Source organism: Somniosus microcephalus, chromosome 24 (genome assembly GCF_052327205.1).
Source record: "Somniosus microcephalus isolate GS21.2 chromosome 24, FLI_Smic_1.0, whole genome shotgun sequence".
Classification (NCBI taxonomy): Eukaryota; Metazoa; Chordata; class Chondrichthyes; order Squaliformes; family Somniosidae; genus Somniosus; species Somniosus microcephalus.
In genome coordinates, this window is record NC_141010.1 from 25,051,928 (window position 1) to 25,073,304 (window position 21,377).

The 21,377-nt window shown below is 44.7% G+C and overlaps 1 long non-coding RNA gene across 1 annotated transcript; it reads left to right on the forward strand.

Annotated features, from left to right (window-relative positions):
- The first annotated feature begins 19,696 nt into the window (after positions 1–19,696).
- LOC147101130 (uncharacterized) lies at positions 19,697–21,118 on the forward strand. The gene is made up of 3 exons (XR_015073496.1): positions 19,697–20,137; positions 20,228–20,266; positions 20,856–21,118. It is a non-coding gene; the product is annotated as an uncharacterized LOC147101130 (long non-coding RNA).
- The last annotated feature ends 259 nt before the right edge of the window (positions 21,119–21,377 follow it).

Consider the following 21,377-nt stretch of genomic DNA (forward strand, 5'->3'; position numbering starts at 1 on the left):
TATTCCAGGTGCGGTCTCTCCAATACCTTGTGCAACTGAAGCAATACCTCCCTATTTTTATATTCTATCCCCCTAGCAATGAAAGCCAACATTCCATTGGCCTTCTTAATCACTTGCTGCACCTGCATACTAACCTTTTGAGTTTCGTGCACCAGGACCCCCAGATCCCTTTGTACTTCAGTACTTTCCAGTTTCTTGCCATTAAGATAATAACTTGCTGTACGATTTTTCCTGCCAAAGTGCATAACCTCACACTTTCCAGTATTGTATTCCATCTGCCAAATCTCTGCCCACTTACTTAGCCTGTCTATGTCCCCTTGCAGGTTTTTTATGTCCTCCTCACTCACTACTTTCCCTCCCATCTTAGTATCATCTGCAAACTTTGATATGTTACACTCGGTCCCCTCCTCCAAATCGTTAATATAGATTGTAAAGAGTTGGGGACCCAGCACTGACCCCTGCGGAACACCACTAGTTACTGATTGCCAGTCTGAGAATGAACCATTTATCCCAACTCTCTGCCTTCTGTTAGATAGCCAATCCTCTATCCATGCCAGGATATTACCCCCAATCCCGTGATTTTTTATCTTAAGCAATAATCTTGTGTGGCACCTTGTCAAATGCCTTTTGGAAGTCTAAATACACTACGTCCACTGGTTCCCCTTTATCCACCCTATATGTTACTTCCTCAAAGAACTCCAGCAAATTTGTCAAACATGACTTCCCCTTCATGAAACCATGCTGACTTTGTCCTATTAAATTATGATTATCCAAATGTCCTGTTACTGTCTCCTTAATAATGGACTCCAAAATTTTACCTACCACAGATGTTAGGCTAACTGGTCTATAGTTTCCAGCCTTCTGTCTACTGCCCTTTTTAAATAAGGGTGTTACATTAGCAGTTTTCCAGTCTGCCGGGACCTTTGCCGAGTCCAGGGAGTTTTGGAAAATTATTACCAATGCATCCACAATCCCTACCGCCACTTCCCTCAAGACCCTAGGATGTAAGCCATCAGGTCCAGGTGATTTATCCGCCTTGAGTCCCATTATTTTACCGAGTACCACTTCCTTAGTGATTTTGATTGTGTTTAGCTCCTCCCCCCCTTTAGCCCCCTGTTTGTCCAGTGTTGGGATATTCTTAGTGTCTTCTACTGTAAAGACTGATACAAAATATTCATTCAGTGTTTTTGCCATCTCCATATTTCCCACCATTAATTTCCCGGTCTCATCCTCTAAGGGACCAACATTTACTTTAGCCACCCTTTTTCTTTTTATATAACTATAAAAACCCTTACTATCTGTTTTTATATTTTTTGCTAATTTAATTTCATAATTATCTTCCCTTTCTTAATCAATCTTTTTGTTATTTTTTGCTGTCTTTTAAAGTTTTCCCAATCCTCTATCCTCCCGCTAGATTTGGCTACCTTATATGCCCTTGTTTTTAGTCGAATACTATCCTTAATTTCTTTGTCTTTCTTTTACACCCTTTTCTTCTCAGTGGAATATATTTTTTTTGGAAGTTGTAAAATAACTCCTTAAATGTACACCACTGATCATGTATCGTCTTACCCTTTAATCTATTTTCCCAATCCACTCTACTCAATTCCGCTCTCATACCTTCATAGTCTCCTTTATTCAAGCTTAGCACGCTTGTTTGAGATACAACCATCTCACCCTCTAATTGAATATGGAATTCAACCATGTTATGGTCACTCATTCCAAGGGGATCCTTTACTAGGACATTTTTAATTAATCCTGTCTCGTTACACAGAACCAGATCTAAGGTTGCTTGCCCCCTGGTCGGTTCAGTTACATACTGCTCAAGAAACCCATCCCTAATACACTCAATGAACTCATCCTCAAGGCAGCCCTGCCCAATTTGATTTGTCCAATTAATATGATAGTTAAAATCCCCCATAATTATAGATGTTCCCTTATTACAAGCCTCAACTATTTCCTGATTGATACTCCGTCCAACAGAGTTGCCACTGTTCGGAGGCCTATAGACTACGCCCACTAGTGTTTTTTTCCCCTTATTATTCCTTATCTCCACCCAAACTGTTTCATTATCCTGATCTTTTGACCCAATATCATTTCTCTGTATTACAGTGATTCCTTCCTTTATTAACATAGCCACCCCACCTCCCCTTCCTTCCTGCCTGTCCTTCCTGATCGTTAAATAACCTGGTATGTTTAATTCCCAGGCATTGTCACCCTGCAGCCATGTTTCTGTAATGGCCACAAGATCATACCCATATGTAGATATTTGTGCCATTAACTCGTCTATTTTGTTACGAATGCTACGTGCATTCAGATAGAGAACTTTCAAAGATGTTTTGTGACACTTAGTTCCTGCTTTTGCCCTTTTTATTACTTTACCTTTTACTCCATACCTTCTGCCCCTTCCGGACACGCTCTGGTTTTTAATTTCCCCACTGCTACCTAAGTCTATGACCTTCTCTATTGTCATTTTAATATTTGCTCTCTAGGAACCTCCCCCACACTAGTTAGTTTAAAGCCCTCTCTACAGCCCTAGTTATATGATCCGCCAGGACTCTAGTCCCAGCACTGGCCAAGTGAAGCCCGTCCCAACGGAACAGCTCCCTCCTGCCCCAGTACTGGTGCCAGTGTCCCAGGAAGCAAAACCCATTTCTCCCACACCAGTCTTTGAGCCACGCATTTAACTCTCTAATTTTATTTGTCCTAGCCAAATTCGCTCATGGCTCAGGTAATAATCCAGAGATTAGTACCCTTGTGGTTCTGCTTTTTAATTTGGCCCCTAGCTGCTCAAACTCCCTCAGCAGAACCTCCTTCCTTGTCCTATCTATGTCGTTGGTACCAACATGGACCACGACAACTGGATCCTCCTCCTCCCACTCCAAGTTTCTCTCCAGTCCAGAGGAGATGTCCTTAACCCTGGCACCGGGCAGGCAACACAGCCTTCGGGACTCTCGCTCTCGGTTGCAGAGAACTCTATCTATCCCCCTAACAATACTATCCCCTACCACTACAACATTTCTTTTAACTCCCCCCACTTGAATGGCCCCCCGCTCCACGGTGCTGTGGCCAGGTTGCTCATCCTCCCCGCAGTCCCTGTTCCCATCCTCACAGGGAGTAAGAGCCTCGAACCTGTTGGACAAGTGCAAGGGCTGCGGCTCCTCCAACACTACCTCCTGGATCCCCGTACCTGCCTCACTTCTAGTCACACCATCCTGACCCTGGCCACGGACTACATCTGAATTAATTAATCTAATTGGTGTGAATACCTCGTGATACACAGAGTCCAGGTAACTCTCCCCCTCCCTGATGTGTCTCAGAGTTTGAAGCTCGGACTCCAGCTCTTCAACACGGAGCCGGAATTCCTCGAGCAGCCAACACTTACTGCAAATGTGATCACCGTGAGCATCAATGGTGTCCACCAGCTCCCACATATTGCAGCAGCAACACATCACCTGATCTCCCATTCTATGTAATTAATTAAATTTATTAATATTATTCTTAAATACCCTCTGCCCCGATTCTAGATGGTGAATATCACACCTTAGAAACTATAAACCAAAGAGATTTAAGCTTAAAAAGGGAGAAATACTTACCAGCCAATCACTTACCCACTTTCTGGTGAGGTCACACTTGGATTACTTTTTACCTCTCTCCTTCCCTCCGAGTTCCGAGTTCGAAGATTGGTAGGCCTTACCTGGTCTCTGGGGCCTTTTATAGCCCCGCTCTGCCGCTCGAGATTCCCGCCGACACTGTGAGGCCTTACCTGGTCTCTGGGGCCTTTTATAGCCCCGCTCTGCCGCTCGAGATTCCCGCCGACGCTGTGAGGCCTTACCTGGTCTCTGGGGCCTTTTATAGCCCCGCTCTGCCACTCGAGATTCCCGCCGACACTGTGAGGCCTTACCTGGTCTCTGGGGCCTTTTATAGCCCCGCTCTGCCGCTCGAGATTCCCGCCGACACTGTGAGGCCTTACCTGGTCTCTGGGGCCTTTTATAGCCCCGCTCTGCCGCTCGAGATTCCCGCCGACACTGAGGCCTTACCTGGTCTCTGGGCCTTTAATAGCCCCGCTCTGCCGCTCGAGATTCCCGCTGACGCTGTGAGGCCTTACCTGGTCTCTGGGGCCTTTTATAGCCCCGCTCTGCCGCTCGAGATTCCCGCTGACGCTGTGAGGCCTTACCTGGTCTCTGGGGCCTTTTATAGCCCCGCTCTGCCGCTCGAGATTCCCGCCGACGCTGTGAGGCCTTACCTGGTCTCTGGAGCCTTTTATAGCCCCGCTCTGCCGCTCGAGATTCCCGCCAATGCTGTGAGGCCTTACCTGGTCTCTGGGGCCTTTTATAGCCCCGCTCTGCCGCTCGAGATTCCCGCCGACGCTGTGAGGCCTTACCTGGTCTCTGGGGCCTTTTATAGCCCCGCTCTGCTGCTCGAGATTCCCGTCGACGCTGTGAGGCCTTACCTGGTCCCTGGGGCCTTTTTTAGCCCCGCTCTGCCGCTCGAGATTCCCGCCGACTCTGTGAGCCCTTACCTGTGAACATCTCTCCACATTCTTGAACTGTGTTGGGTATTTCACTGTCTCCAAAGGAGTGAATGTAAAATATGTATATTATGGGTTAAAATAAATATGGTTATATATGATCAGTGAGCTTGATCCCAAGGATTGATTTCTGCCCAAATTGTTGGATTAAACATTCCCTCCATATTGTCTCCAGTATTAAAAGTTAGATAATACTTAAAATGCATTGATGGCTCACAGTATAAAGTCTCCAGCTCTGAATTCTACATACAAGGAAGGTCTCAGTTTCAATCACTAGTCTGTGCTGAGTTAGATTTCCAGCTCCTAATCACTACCCTGCAACCCTTTCAGGAAGTGCGTGCATGGACCCTAGCAGAAGGTACAATTGGGCCTGCCTGTAATACCCTGCACCGTTGAATAGATTGCCAGCAAACACGACTGTAACTTCAGCCCTCAAGTGTAACTTTAGCCCCTGTGGGGAGAAAATCTCCTTGCTCATATCACAACTGATAAAGACACATACTTTTTGAAATGCAGCATTCCATAGGGAATGGAAGACCAACTCTCTAAGATCCGAACCCTACTGTAACTATGATACTTGCAGGGTTAGGTCATCTCCCTCAAAGTTACCAGGGTGATGAGGGAGAGGATGTAACTGGTAAAATAGATAAGGGAGAACCAGTGGATGTGGTGTATTTGGACTTTCAGAAGGCTTTCGATAAGGTCCCACATAAGAGATTAGCTTGCAAAATTAAGGCACATGGGATTGGGAGCAAGGTATTGACTTGGATAGAGAACTGGTTGGCGGACAGAAAGCAAAGAGTTGGAATAAATGGGTCGTTTTCCGAGTGGCAGGCAGTGACTAGTGGGGTACCGCAGGGATCGGTCCTAGGACCCCAGCTGTTCACAATATATATTAATGATCTGGACGAGGGAATTGGATGTAATATCTCCAAATTTGCAGATGACACAAAGCTGGGTGGGAGGGTAAGCTGTGAGGAGGATGTCGTGAAACTCCAGTACGATTTGGACAGATTGGGTGATTGGGCAGAAACATGGCAAATGCACTATAATGTGGATAAATGTGAGGTTATCCACTTTGGTGGCAAAAACAGGAAGGCAGATTATTATTTGAATGGCAATAGATTGGGAGAAGGGGAAGTGCAAAGAGACCTGGGTGTTCTTGTGCACCAGTCGCTGAAGGTAAGCATGCAGGTGCAGCAGGCGGTTAAGAAGGCAAATGGTATGTTGGCCTTCGTAGCAAGAGGGTTCGAGTACAGGAACAAGGATGTCTTGCTACAGTTGTACAGGGCCTTGGTGAGACCGCACCTTGAGTACTGTGTGCAGTTTTGGTCGCCTTACCTGAGGAAGGACGTTCTTGCCATGGAAGGAGTGCAGCGAAGATTCACCAGGCTGATACCTGGGATGGCAGGAATGACGTATGAGGAGAGATTGTGTCGATTGGGCTTATACTCACTGGAGTTTAGAAGATTGAGAGGGGATCTCATCGAAACTTATAAAATTCTGTCAGGCCTGGACAGACTAGATGCAGGAAGGATGTTTATGATGGCCGGGGAGTCCAGAACCAGGGGTCATAGTCTAAGGATAAGGGGTAAGCCATTTAGGACTGAAATGAGGAGGAATTTCTTCACCCAGAGAGTGGTGAACCTGTGGAATTCTCTGCCACAGAGGGCGGTGGAGGCCAGTTCATTAAATATATTCAAAAAAGAGTTGGATATATTTCTTAAGGCTAAAGGGATCAAGGGATATGGGGAGAAGGCAGGGATAGGGTACTGAATTTGGATGATCAGCCATGATCTCATTGAATGGCGGAGCAGGCTCGAAGGGCCGAATGGCCTACTCCTGCTCCTATCTCCTATGTTTCTATGTTTCAAACATAGGGTCCGTAATGCATTGGTAACTCCCGGAAGCAGCCTGAGGCCTGTGCCATACCCAATGGGTTTAGTCCACCCACTTGGGCAGGCTAACAGTGCAAAAGGCTCATTCAGATCCCAGACATCATTTAATTTATGGGTCTGCAGCTGGAGGCTGAGCAACCTTCCAACAGGCATTGAAGGGAGGCCAATTCTTCAGTGGCGGCTTTGTGCCCACCCCATTAAAGTAACAAATGGCAACACCATTCTGGTATTGGCACCTGACATCCCAGCCCTGACCCACATGGCACTCCCAACACATCATACGCTACCGCTGGAAAATATTTACATGTGAGGTCAGTTCATTTCAGCACAGAAGCATTATCAGTTCCACAATGTATAATTGATTCTCAAAGATGTAAACTACAGGAAACTCTTTATTATCCAGCACCAACGGGACCGGCATGGTGCCAGTTAATCAAAAAGTCCGGATTACAGAGAGCTATAGTTAAAAGGTATGAGAGCTCCGTACACAGCAACAAATCCAGGCTTCCCTGTTGCTTAGCAACATGTGCAGGAACTCCGGCCACAGACCAAGCGTCCCTGTTGCTTAGCAACAAGTGCACGAACCCCAGTTACACAGCCACAAATCCAGGAACTGCCACTAATATGAAGTAAAACTTACCTGAAACTACTCCTGAATTTTGCCGGTTAACAGAGAGTTTCCTGTATTTGAAAGTATAACCGTAAATATCTGATATTTAATACTCTGCAAAACCTTTCCACCATCTACAAGACACAAGTCAGGAGTGTGATAGAATACTTTCCACTTGCCTGGGTGAGTGCAGCTCCAACAACACTCAAGAAGTTCGCCATCATCCAAGACAAAGCGGCCCGCTTGATTGGCACCCCCATCCATCACCTTAAACATTCACTCCCTCCACCATCAGCGTACTGTGGATGCAGTGTGCACCATCTACAAGATGCACTGCAGCAATTCTCCAAGGCTTCTGCAACAGCACCTCCCAAACCTGCGACCTCTACCATCTAGAAGGACAAGGGCAGCAGGCTCATGGGAACACCACCAAATCAACGTTCCCCTCCAAGTCACAAACCATCCTGACTTGGAAATATATCACCGATCCTTCATCGTCGCTGGTCAGCAACACTGTGGGAGTACCTTCCAGGCTCAACACCACCATCTCAAGGCAATTAGGGATGGACAGTAAATGCTGGCCTTGCCAGCAACGCCCACATCCCCTGAATGAACAAAAAACAACATTCAATATAGTCACTTATATTTGTCTCATGCCATGTTGTGCTTAAGCCTCATTATATCTAAGAGACTGTAGTTTTTTTTTTTTTAAATACAAGTTTGTACGTAGTTTCATGATGAAATTTCAGGGTCAAGACAAACTGTAAAGGAACTGAAGACTTTTATGGGATAGATTTGAACTACCACCACTGGATGCTAAACTGGCAGTAGCACATCAGCCACAGTTATACACCCTGTCAATGGAAAGGAAAATCTGGCGGAGTGTAAAGCGAGCAGTCAATCTGCTACTAGCAGTTTACCGCCCGGCAGAGAAAGTTCAAACCTTCCTCTATAGCTGCGCGGCCCTACAGATTACCAGGCTGGAAAATAGAAGGCAACATTTCACTCTGACCTTTCCTTTTTGTTTAACGAAATCTAACTGTGCCAGAAATTTAACTCAGCTGTGTAAATAAACTATCGCCTCAACTGGTTCTTGTCTGAATATTTGCATTTTAATATATGAAGCCACTCTTTAAAGGCTATGTTTAAGCCAAATGGCACCTGGTGGCTGAACTAATCCAGAAGATTCAGTGGAAAGTGAGGGATGCAGCCCTTTAAAGTCTGGATGGTCATGCACCTGGTAGCGACACAAGCAATAGAGACACTTATTGGAAAGTGTAATGGCCTCTTAAATAATACATGCACCATGTTAAATACCATTTTTTAAACATAATTTTAGAAATTATACATTCTAGTCTCAAGATGTACACCAAGTAACCCAGACATTTTCATCGATTGATTATATTCCTCTAAAAGGACTACTCATATTTGCATAGCAGGGCTGAAGACCTGCAGTCCCAGTATCCTGATGTAAATGCCAGGATGCACCTGCCCGGGTTCTCCATCACTGACCCCCCGCCATGGGATGATATGCCAGGTAGGAGCAGATGTACCAACCCATCCACTGGTGCAAGTGGGGCTCACTTGGATTCCCTGGTGCCTGAGATGCATCTACCATGGCTGCACAAAATTCATGGCATGAGGGGGTATTTACCCTTTTTATACATCACGGGCAGCCATGACAGGTGAATCTTAGGCACCAGTGAATCCAGGTGAGTCTCACTTGCACCATTGGATGGGTTGGCACATCTGCTCCTACCTGGCATATCAACCTGCCAATGTTGCATCAAGCCAAGGACATGGAAGCCCCTGACCCCAACAAGACCCACTGAAAGCTGTCAGAGAAGGCGAGGATCCAGTGTATCCAGTCTTGGTCTAATTTGCAGCCCTTCAACCAGCAGTGTGCTGGAAGGACCACAGCATTTTACATAAGAACATAAGAACATAAGAAATAGGAGCAGGAGTAGGCCAATCGGCCCCTCGAGCCTGCTCCGCCATTTAATAAGATTATGGCTGATCTGATCCTAACCGCCAATCTACTATCACAGAACCATCTCCTGAATCTAACAGAATTAGACACACGAAATAGGAGCAGGATCAGACTACACGGCCCCTGGGCCCGCTCCGCTACCCACAGGGCCATGTCCGATCCAAACCTAGACTCATGTCCAAATTCCTGCCCGCTCCCCGTAACCCTTAATTCCCTTTACTTCTAGGAAACTGTCTATTTCTGTTTTAAATTTATGTAATGATGTAGCTTCTATAGCTTTTTGGGGCAGCATATTCCATGGACCTACCACCCTCTGAGTGAAGTAGTTCCTCCTCATCTCAGTTTTGAAAGAGCAGCCCCTTATTCTAAGACTATGCCCCCTAGTTCTAGTTTCACCCATCATTGGGAACATCCTCCCCGCATCCACCCGATCCAACCCCTTCACAATCTTATATGTTTCAATAAGATCGCCTCTCATTCTTCTGAACTCCAATGAGTAGAGTCCCAATCTACTCAACCTCTCCTCATATGCCCATCCCCTCATCCCCGGGATTAACCGAGTGAACCTTCTTTGTACTGACTCGAGAGCAAGTATGTCTTTTCTTAAGTATGGACACCAAAACTGTATGCAGTATTCCAGGTGCGGTCTCACCAATACCTTGTACAACTGAAGCAATACCTCCCTATTTTTATATTCAATCCCCCTAGCAATGAAAGCCAACATTCCATTGACCTTCTTAATCACTTGCTGCACCTGTATACTAACCTTTTGAGTTTCGTGCACCAGGACCCCCAGATCCCTTTGTACTTCAGTACTTTCCAGTTTCTTGCCATTAAGGTAATAACTTGCTCTACGATTTTTCCTGCCAAAGCCCCAGCAGCTTCAGTATAGTTAATATCCCAGACAAAAATGGTTGCTGAGCAGTAATAGTAGAAGAGTTTGGGGAGGTGACCAAAGGCAAGTTGAAGAAATAGCTTTGAGGAGGCTTTTGAAGGTGGGGAGAGAAATTGAGGCTCGAAGTATTGAAGGCATGGATGAGAGTTTCAGTGGTGGTTGGGGAAGGTAAGGTCAGAGGTGGGTGATGCTGCAGAGGTGGAGAAAGGAGATCTTGAAAATAAATAGGAAATGGAACCTGAAGCTCAGATCAAAGTTGAACAGGACACTGAGCACGGGTTCAGACTAACCAAGCAGCTGAGGAAGAGAATAGAATTAGGCAGGAGGGTGCAGATATTTTGGTGGTAGCCAAATAAGATAGCTTTGTCTTGTTGGTATTACAACAGCAACAACAACAACATACATTTATATAGAGACTTTCACATAAATGTTCCAAGACATATCACAGAGGCGTAAGCAGACAAAAATAGACACCAAGCTAAAGGGAGGAGCTATTAGGAGGGGTGACCAAAAGCTGGGTCAATAAGAGGTGGGTTTTAAGAAGGGTCATAAAGTAGGAGAGGGAAAAAAAGATCTGGCTTACCCACGGCTTGAGGCCAGAGTAGCAGTCTAATAGCATAGTGTTCATTGTGGATTTGAGGGTAGTGATGGAGGGATAGTGCGAGCTTTGTCAGCATACAGATGATGCCACCGTATGGGAGATGCGAAACAGAAAAGGGGAAGGATGGAGCTTGGAGCATTTTCAAGGTTCAAGGTGACCATATTGAAGCAGGAGGAGAAGATATTGCTGGAGATGTGCTGGCCATGTTGGTTCCTATGTTCCTATTTTTTCAGTTAGTTTCATGACAATCCTAGCCACTTAAATGGTCGTGTCAGCATCACCCTATGGAAAAAGGTTCATGTGCAGGAGGCCTAGAATTTCTCCTCACTAGTGGCTGATGGTAAAGCTGTATCTGGAAGATTAGAAAAATAAAGAACTCACATCAAATTTCAGATCTGAATTCTAGAATCATGCTGCCTTGGACTTCAAACACATAATCATTAAATGCTTTTCTGATTTAGCTGAGGAATGTTAATAATAAACAGACAATGTAACAGCAGACCTGAAGTTTTTAGCGTGGATTTCATTTATCACTTTCAGCTGTACAGTTTAATTAATAACAGGCCATTTTATCTGTTTTGTTTTATGCACAACTCTGTCTATTTGTCTTTCTGTACAAATAATATATATGTTGAAAGAATTTCTTCATGCACTAAAGGTTTCCCATGATGAATTGAGGTTTCACCTCATTCCTGACTTTAGTATTGTGTGCAAATTATTTTGGAATGTTCTGATTCACTTCTTTAAGTAGTCTTCAACATCTGACTGGAGTTCAATAAAGCTATCGGGGGTTAAATTGGCTAACCCCTAAAAACAGGCGTGGGGGTCGCGGTACGCAGTTAACCCATGCCTGTTCATTATGTTGCAGGCAGCACATTAAGTTGGTGCTGCCTGCTGGTTTATATGATTGCTGGGGACCCGTTATCGTGAGCGGCTAGCACTACTGAAAGGCAGCCTGCACCTCTTAAAGGGGAGGTACATTGTGGCTGCCAGAAGTGGTGGGAGTTTTTTGAAAAGTGAATCTGGGCTGTGATACTTTGAGCAGTGGCTGAACATCCGAGAGAGCGAGCACCAATGTTTTCTGATAATGCATTGGAGATCTTGGTGCAAGAGGTGGAAAGAAGGAGAGATATCCTATATCCGCAGGGGGGCAGGAGGCCCTCCAGACATGCTCAGGAGCAACGAGAAGAAGTAGCGGCGGAGGTCAAAGCTAGGAGTGATGCTTTAAGAACATGGATGTAGTGCAGGAAGAAGTTTAACAATCTGATACAAGTTGTCAAGGTGAGTGAGTTCATCTTCAAATGGCATATCCTACCACAACAAATACTAAAATAGAAACAGAAAATGTTGGAAATACTCAGCAGGTCAGGCAGCATCTGTGGAGAGAGAAGCAGAGTTAACATTTCAGGTCAATGACATTGCTGCCCGGGACACCAGGGATGGCCTCACCATGGCCAGATTTACTCCACTTGATGCTGTACACCCTGGCTGCCACATGATGCACCAGGTTGGCATCACCCCACACCAACACCATAAAGCATCCCTACACTGTCCAAGCCATTCCTTTCACACTCATCACCATTGCGGGGGGTACCGTTATGTCTCACCATTCACTGCAACTCACTAAGCCACTTCCAAAGGTGCACACAAATCTGTCCAAGAAGGCAAAGTGTTGAAAATAAAGATTTCAATGTTTGACACCACATTAACAGAAACTTTACATGAACATTTCCTAAAACATCATACATTTATATAGAGACACCCTTGTGTGTTGTTAGTTGGTATGATTACACTAGGATGAGGGTGAGTGTGAGGGGTGGCTATTGAGATGGGGATGTGATAATATAGACAGACAAAGAGAGGGATGGGTGGAGGTGCAAGGTAAGTTGGTGTGAGTAAGGATGTGCAGGTAGGGAAGGCAGATTGATGGGGATGTGATGAGTGGCATAGCAAGATGAGGTTGAGTGTGGCTTTGCAGTAATGTTTCGGGATTTACTGAGATCATTGAAAGATTTGCGCCACTGCAGCCTGGTCCTCCAAACGACATCCCTGTTTCAGTCCTCCTGTACAATGTGCAACCAGGCTGCGTTGGTCTCCTGGGGAGGTCTCTTCTGCCCATTGGAAGCGAAGAGGCCCTCCCTGTGTGCTGTGACTCCCTCCAGAAGCATATGGAGGGAGTCATGGGAGAGCCTGGGTGCAGCCGTGCACCTCTGTGCACTGCTTGTCAGTGTTTGCAGCAGACTGACAACACAACTGTCAAAACCAACTTGGACATGATCCCTTTAAGGAAACCAGCTGATGACGTGTCATCAAATGACGTTATCAGACCCACTTCGTTTTAATTGGCCGGGAACCTCGCTGGGCGGGCTTAACAAGCCCAATCATCGTAAAGTCACTTCAACAGAGCGGGATGGAACTGGCAGCGGGCTGGAACCTCGCTACAAACCCTGGCCGCACCGAACCCACCTCGGTAGGCGAAATCGCGGCCAACATCACAGGTGCCAGCTTACCAGAAGGTGAGGTCGCACACTAGTTCTGCTGCAGAGGACGCCAATGAGGACTTCAATGGGCCAGGCTACAGAAGAAGGCTGATGGATGTACATAACCAAATGCTTGGTGCACTGGAAAGCCTGCCAGAAAGCCTGCGCACTTTGTCAAGGAGCATGGAGGAGTCCAGCACGAACTTGGCGCAGGGCTTTGTGCAGAGTTTGGAGCCTATCCTTTCCAATATGGAACGGGTGGTCACTTCCATCACCTCACCTGTGGAACCCATCATGATGAAGCATCTGTTGGACGATGTTACAGTTTATATTGCAGCACAAACATCCTCCATTGCAGCACAAACAACTTCCATCAAAGGTCTGAGTGCTGTAGTGGAAGCTCAGACTGCTGCCATCATGGTTTCAGAGGGGCCCCTTCCAAGGGGCTTCCAGAGCATCACAGCAGCCCATCAATCTGTTCTCCAACAGATTATTAGGATTGCTGAGGCACCACCCCGGGAGAGTGACAGTGACTCCATGGAGCACAAACCTACTGCCCTTTCTCAGGATGACAGCATTCCTGCTCTCACCCCTGCCTCTTGCTGTTGCCCATCAGCCATCTAGCCTAGACTGCTACAGCCCAGGTTGGGATGGTGCTGTCTGAAGCTGGGCCTTCTAGGCCCAGAGCTGCTCGAGGTCACCTTCCAAGTCTCCTCAATTGAAGGTCAGCAGCCTTCCACCACCCATGCTGCATCCACTGGGGCAGCACCTCAGGAACTAAGGGAATGCACAAGGGTGATTAGTTTTTTTTATGCATTATGCATTATAAAATTGGATTTGAATGTGAATTTTCTGTTGGTTTTTATTTTTGTGTTGTCAGAAAGAGGATGATGTGATGGTCAGTGATAGAGGAAAAGTAAGGAGCGTGGGATTGTTGGTGAATGGGGAGGTGTGGTTGACCTTACTGGTATCACTCATTAATTACTTCATCACATAGACCCGGGCAGAAAGGAGCTGTCTATGTTGTAGCCTCTCTTCCCTTTCCTGTTCCTCTACTTCCTGTTGCACTTCCTCCTCCTCCATTTCCTCGTCCTTCTCCTGCCCCTCAGCTTCTTGTCTGATAGTTGGCGGCAAGGGCTGTTCCCTCATAATGGCCAGGTTGTGCAGCATGCAGCATACTACCACAAATCTTGATACCCGCTCAGCTGAGTACTGCAGGGCTCTTCCAGAGCAGTCCAGGCAGCGGAAGCATTGTTAGAGGGTGCCAATGGTTTGCTCTACAATGTTCCTTGTGGCAGCATAGCTCTCATTATATGCCTACTGTGCACGTGTGTATGGGTTCTGGACTGGAGTCATGAGCCATGTCATGAGTGGATAACCTTTGTCGCCCAGTAGCCAGCCTTTGACTTGCCATGGTGGGTGAAATACAGCTGGCACAGAGGACTGCCGCAGAATAAAGATATTGTGACTATTACAAAGTATTACAAAGTATTTACAGCACAGAAACAAACCTAACAGGACAATGCCGGTGTTTATGCTCCACATGAGCTTCCTCCCACCTCTCTTCATCTAACCCCATCCATATATCCTTCTATTCCTTTCTCCCTCATGTGCTTATCTAGCTTCCCCTTTATTGCATCTATACTATTCGCCTCAACTACTCCCTATGGTAGCAAGTTCCACATTCTAACCACTCTCTGGGTAAAGAAGTTTCTCCTGAATTCCCTATTGGATTTATTAGTGCCTATCTTATATTTATGGCTCCCAGTTTTGGTCTTGCAAGTGGAAACATCTTCTCAAGATCTACCCTAATCATAATCTTGAAGACCTCTATCAGGTCACTCATCAGCCTTCTCTTTTTCTAGAAAAAAGAACCCCAGCCTGTTCAATCTTTCCTGATAGGTATAACCTCTCAGTTCTGGTATCATTCTAGTAAATCTGTTTTGCACCTTCTCTAGTGCCTCTATATCCTTTTTATAATATAGAGACCAGAACTGTGCACAGTACTCCAAGTGTAGTCTAACCAAGGCTCTATACAAGTCTAACATAACTTCTCTGCTTTTCAATTCTATCCCTCTAGAAATGAACCCAAGTGCTGTGCTTTTTTTATCACCTTATTAACCTGCGACGCTACTTTTAGTGATCTGTGTATCTGTACCTCCAGATCCCTCTGTTCCTCTACCCCATTTAGACACTTACTTACCAAAGATTATATGGCCTCCTTATTCTTCCTACCAAAATGTATTACCTCGCACTTATCTATATTGAAGTTCATTTGCCACTTACACGCCCATTCTACAAGTTTATTAATGTCTTCCTGTATTTTGTTGCAGTTCTCCTCTATATTAACTACACGCCCTAATTTTATGTCACCCACAAATTTTTAAATTGTACTCCTGATTCCCGAGTCCAAATCGTTTATGTAAATGGTGAACAACAGTGGTCCCAGCACCAATCCTTGTGGAACACCACTTCCCACCATTTGCCAATCCGAGTAACTACCTTCAACCCCTACTCTCTGTTTTCTGTTTTGTAGCCAGCTTGCTATCCATTCTGCTACTTTTCCCCTGACTCCACAAGTTCTGACCTTAGTCATGATTCTACTATGCAGCACCTTATCGAAAGCTTTTTGAAAATCCAAATATATGATGTCTACTACATTACCCTTATCTACCATTTTTGCTACTTCTTCAAAGAATTCAATAAGGTTGGTCAAGCATGACCTTTCCTTTTGGTATCTGTGCTGACTACACTTTATTATACTTTCAGCTTCTAGCTGTTTTTCTATTACATCTTTGATTAAGGATTCCATCACCACCAAGATAATGGGCATTCACCTGTATGATGCACTGCCTATGGCCACACACCAACTGTACATTGAGGGAGTGGAATCCCTTTTGGATCATGAAAATTGAAAAGTTGACATGAGGTGCCGCAAGGCAATGTGCATGCAGTTAAAGGCACCTGAAACCACAGGGAAGCCTGCAATCCAAGCAAGTTCTCGTGCTCGCGCTGCCTGCTTGTCTCTGGCAAGAGGGAATGAGATGAAGCTCTCTCTCTTTGTACAGAGAGCCTCTGTGACCTCCCTTATGCAGCAGTGAACTGCAAACTGTGAGATGTTGCTTATATCTCCAGCAGCAGGCTGGAGGGAGCCAGATGCATAAAACTTAAGAGCCACAGTCACTTTGACAGCCACAGGCCATGTGGTCCTTGTCCTGCTTTGAGGTTGCAGTTGTGGCTGCAGCAGTTGGCAGATTTCAGTCACGGCCTCTTTAGTGAAGCAAAGGCATCTCAAGCATTGGTCCTCGCTGAAGTTCAGGTAAGAAAATGGCTCCCTAAAGACCCTCGGCAGATGTGGCCTCCTGCTGAGAGCCCTTCTCCCCCTCCTTCTCCTCCCTCTTCTAGAAGCTTGTCCTGCTCTGCGTGGCCTCTCTTCATTCTCCCAGTCATGCTCAATTCCAAGAGGGAGGCATACCAGGCCACCCATGTCTGGAAGCAACTTGTTGCAGCACAAGCTTTTAAATCAACAAAAAAGTACTTCAGCACCAGCCAGACCACTCCCTGTCGACTTCTGAAACTTTAGGCAACTATAGGAAAGCTCCAAACACAGCAGCCAGAAGAAATAATTCAGAAACTAACCTGTAAGCAACATTCCTGGGACCGGCTTTTTCAATGTTATATTTCGCGCATGCACAAAACTGTGAATAGGCCAAAAAAAAATTGCAGGGAACATTGCCTGTAAGTAGTTCATGATCCCTTTAAGTAGCGCTGGCTATGGATCCTTCATGTTGTTTAACATCGTGTTCAGCTGTGCGCAGTTGAAACATGGCGCAGGCTGGAATGTGGCGTCCGAAAATGGCAGTGCCGTCGTCAAATCAGCATTGCACATTGATTGACATCATAATCTGCCTGCTCTGTATGCTGCCGGCGGCCGTTAGCTGTGTGCATGCAATCCTTATTCCCAAGATGGCGTCCGGCCCACTTCCCGTCGGAAGTGTGCGTGCGCATCTCGGACACCATTTTTGAGTGTTAGAAGGCCACGCAGCACCTAAAAAACAGGCGTTACAGAGCCCAATTTCTCCCCCATGAAGTTTGCTTGTGGTTATGCTTCAGTTGATTTTGCCAGTGCTTCCATCTTATAGTCAGAAATTCTGTATAGCATAATGATTTTTCTTTTCCTGTAACTTGCTTCAAATATTGTGCCAAGTTTCAGCTGTTCAGAAAGGCCTTTATGTAGAGTTTCTAACAGTTGATGGGTTCTAAATCCTGAATTTGCAGCAGCAAAAGTCATGGATGCTGTAAATGACCAGCATCTTACCATCCAACATCCTACTGTGGTATTTCCTTTCCAATTGATGGCATTACCTAAAACTTAGAACATAACAGAAACCAGAGCAACAAAAGGCCATTCAGCAAATCAAGTCTGCACCTTCCAGAGTCCAGGTATGTCTATTCTATCATGATCTTCCCTCCCACACCACCTGTTAATCTCCTATTTTAGAATCACGTGGAAAAACAAACACATCACTTTTCATGCATTTGATCGCTGCCTCTGACTGGTAGCTGGAGAAGAAAACCAAGCATATGGGCCAGCTATTTAGTCATCTCAAGTGAAATGATCTCGAGTAGGAAGTTGCTATCTCTGACTGCCATCCTGTCCACCAGTCAAGGCATTCGGACTTAATTTGGGTTTGAAATAAGCAGGCCATAATTAATGCTGGAGGGCATCACATCCTGTTCAAGCTGCTAAATATTGGCATTGGCTCACGGCCCAGTTTAATGAGCGATACGTCACACCATTAGCCAAAAGGCAGAACTGCTTCAAGGAATGGGAAAGACCAAGAAATCAAAAGGATTGATTTACCTAGGTTCAGCCTCTTTCTGGCCAGTTTAAAATTCACAAGGGGGAAAAAAAGAGAAGGTATTGAAAATAAATCAATGAGTGTACCAACGCACCATGTACACAGGGCACAGAATGTTGCTGCACTTACAGATCAACAGGCAGGACACTGAAGTTTGGCCCAATGTCAGAAGCAGGTCTAATTAACTCCCATCAACTTTATAACCTGTCTAAGAATCATTCGATTTAGAACTGATTCTAAGACTTGTAGTTGGTTAGTTGAGGACAAAGTATTTCATATTGAATCTTGTATGACTTCTCTTTGCACATTCTACTTGTCATAGGTAAAGCAGGTGAGACGTACCTAGGCTAATTGTAGAATGGGTCCCGTGGGTAACCATACATTTATTATTGGCTTCAAGTCTCTTTCTAATAACTCTTACATGGCCTGCAGGCATTCCTTTACAAGCATGCTTGTGTAAAGTAAAACCACATCAAAGGAGACCATTATCTCCTTTTCCTCAGTGTATGTGTTCTGTATATAATTTGCAAATTCTTTTTGAAATCCATTATCATGTTAGAGCTGTTTGCTGTGTGTGGTAATGTATATACCTTGTTGAACTGCTTGATTTTCTGGGATTTACTGGGATTAAACTCAAGATGAAATCTCTATTTGAAAAGGGTACAAAACAGTGCTTTTCAAGTTTAACCAGGACGTGAAAATATATGACCAAGCTTGGTATCCAACCCAACAGGCTCAACTGCATGGGAGTTGGAAAAGCTGGTTGAGTGTGATAACTCTGAAGTATCACTGCTTCACCTAGCTAGGTTATGATAGCTTGGCAGTTGTCAATGGCCCGTATTTTCCGATGCCTATGGGTGTGTATGGGCTGTGTACACACCCGTAGGGACATTGGAAATGCCTGTTTCAGGCATGCAAAGCACTGAAAACCGGCATTTCCGATCTGTCAAGAATGCTTTTCTGCGGGCGGAGGTGCTCCAGAAAAAAATCGGACGCCTGCCCTGGAGAAGGGCCTCTGCAGGGGGAGAGTTCCACTTTCTGCAGAACCTCCGCCCGCAGAAAACCCCGAGAAATCTTACGCCTGGTAAAAGCGTAAGGCCTGCTTTTACCAGCATAAGAGTCGAAAAAAAGTTTTTTTTTAAATTTCACTCATTTATAATTTTAAAACTTTTAAAAAAGGTAAGTTTATTTTTAGCCCCGTAAAAAACTTTAATTGTCTTTTTCAAAAAATTAAATTTTTGTTTAAAATATTTAATTTATTGTAATTTTAACTCATTTTAAAAATGTGATGGTCTTTTAAAATTTATTTAATGTTTTACTGTGTTTTTGGGGTGATCTCCATTCATATATTTGACAGGTCTATCTGTCAAAAGTATGAAGGGAGATTCCCTTCTCCTATTGGCTGGCCTAACTGAACCGCAAACTGTGCCCACAGACCTCGACTTACTATTTTCATTTATTTGATATACATTTTACACGGAGGAAACCAATTTATTTTAGCTGAACTGAAAACAGAAAATGCTGGAAATACTCAGCAGGTCAGGCAGCATCTGTAGAGAGAGAAACCGAGTTAATGTTTCAGGTCGATGATCCTTGGTCAGAACTGGAAAAAGTTAGAGACGTAACAGATTTTAATTTTAGCTGAAGCTGGTTTACGTATCGCGTTTAGCATGATCAGAGTTTATATGAAGCAGTCATACATGGCACACATTATTTAAAACTACTTTTTTAAACTTAAAACGTGTGAGCACTCTTTTCTCTTTGCCATGATGTTGATGCCAAGTTCAAGTCCCAGCAGTCCTCGTCTGTCACAGACCAAATTAACTAGCAAACGATGTGCTGGCTCTTCTGAGTTCTCGGCCAGACTGAGTCATCCGAACCACCAAGGTGGGGGGGGAGTGAAGAGAGACTCAACTGTATCTGCCTTACCCCCGTGGAGTAGGACTGGCCTGCGGAGTCACAGAATACAACCGGAAAAAGTGTAGGCTACCACAACACATTTACCAAGTGGGGGAGAGGAGAGAGGCGGGGCTGTAAAATGGGAGGGCAAACTGAACAAAATGAGGAAAGAATTTCACGTAAAACCATAAAGAACTTTGGAATGTTATAATCACCTTTTCCTTTTATGAAGTCACGTTTTAAATAAGGCTGCGGTGCTAACACACACCCTGTAGTTTGGAAGCTTTTGGAGTTGGTGCGCGCATCTGTTTACAGAGAAGAAAAACGTCCTGCTCCAATCACAAACCATGAAAAGGGCAATTATTTACGGAATGGTGATTTCCTGTCTTCAAAAGAATGTTTTAGCTGCATAATTTCTGCTTGTTTTGGCATTAAATAACACCAGTTCTCCCATTGGGTCACAGATCACAGACGTGGACTATACTCAACCCCTCAGGATTAAGGTAAAAGGCACCATCAACTGTCTAATGGCAACTGCAGTAACAGCCATAACACAGCCAAGTCTAGACTTCCGGTGAATCAGCTAGGGGCAGAAAATAGGGCACTGGTTGGGCTCCAAAAGCACAAATATTACAAGGAATAGTTATCAGCTAAAACGAAAAAGAAAAAGTTGTATATGGTACAACTTGGTAAATATGGCAGTGAAAATACCACATCTTAAAATGTAAAGTTCACAAAAAGAATTCCCCCCTCGACAAATTGAGGCCCACTTCTGTTTCCATGCAGTGCTTAATATAATTTATAACCCTAGCTGCACAAACTTAGAGAATCTATGCACTGCTATTAAATTTAAAATGGAACAACAGATACTCAGCCAGGAACATTCCTGAGTTCTGACTCATTACATGCGCAGCGCTCTTGCAAAACTCCTCAAGATAATGCAAAAAAAAGAGCAATCGATCGTTTTGAGGAATACCAATGCTAATTAGACACTGGTCAACTTTTCTCTTCACTGTAGCAGACAGGATTTTCTTTCTTAGCTCAGTTATTTTCTCCATTCTCAAACCATTCTGTTTCCTGATCCTTTGATAGCTGCGAAACTCTGTAATAACTGCTCCAGATGGGAGAGCCAGACAACATAAGCAAGCTGCAAACCTCTTCACCGCTTCCAGTGTATACGCTATTCCATGGAGTCAGTGGCAGGAGATTGGCTTTTGAGGGATGGAATAGAATGAGTGCTAACTTTCTCTTTCTACCGATGGTCAGTCAAATTAAGAATTGATGCGCCTTATACGGCTAAATCTCGATTAATGTCTCACTGGTTTGCCAAGAAACGTTACTTATCAATCAGGGTATCCAAATTCCGCTAATTAAAACATTACATTATCACAATAACATTCACTTGTGACTTGTCTTGTTTGAGGCAGCAGTGTGTAAAAGGCGTTTTTAATTTAAAGAAGTGCAGTCTTCATGAAAAAGTCTTAAATGTGTTTTGATTTTTTGCCAAACGTATAAAATAACCTCAGGCAGTTCTCCCACTAACAAAGACAATTCAGATTTAATAAATCATAGTTTATTCTGGGCTGATGCCTTACAGTAAGATACTGTTCTGTG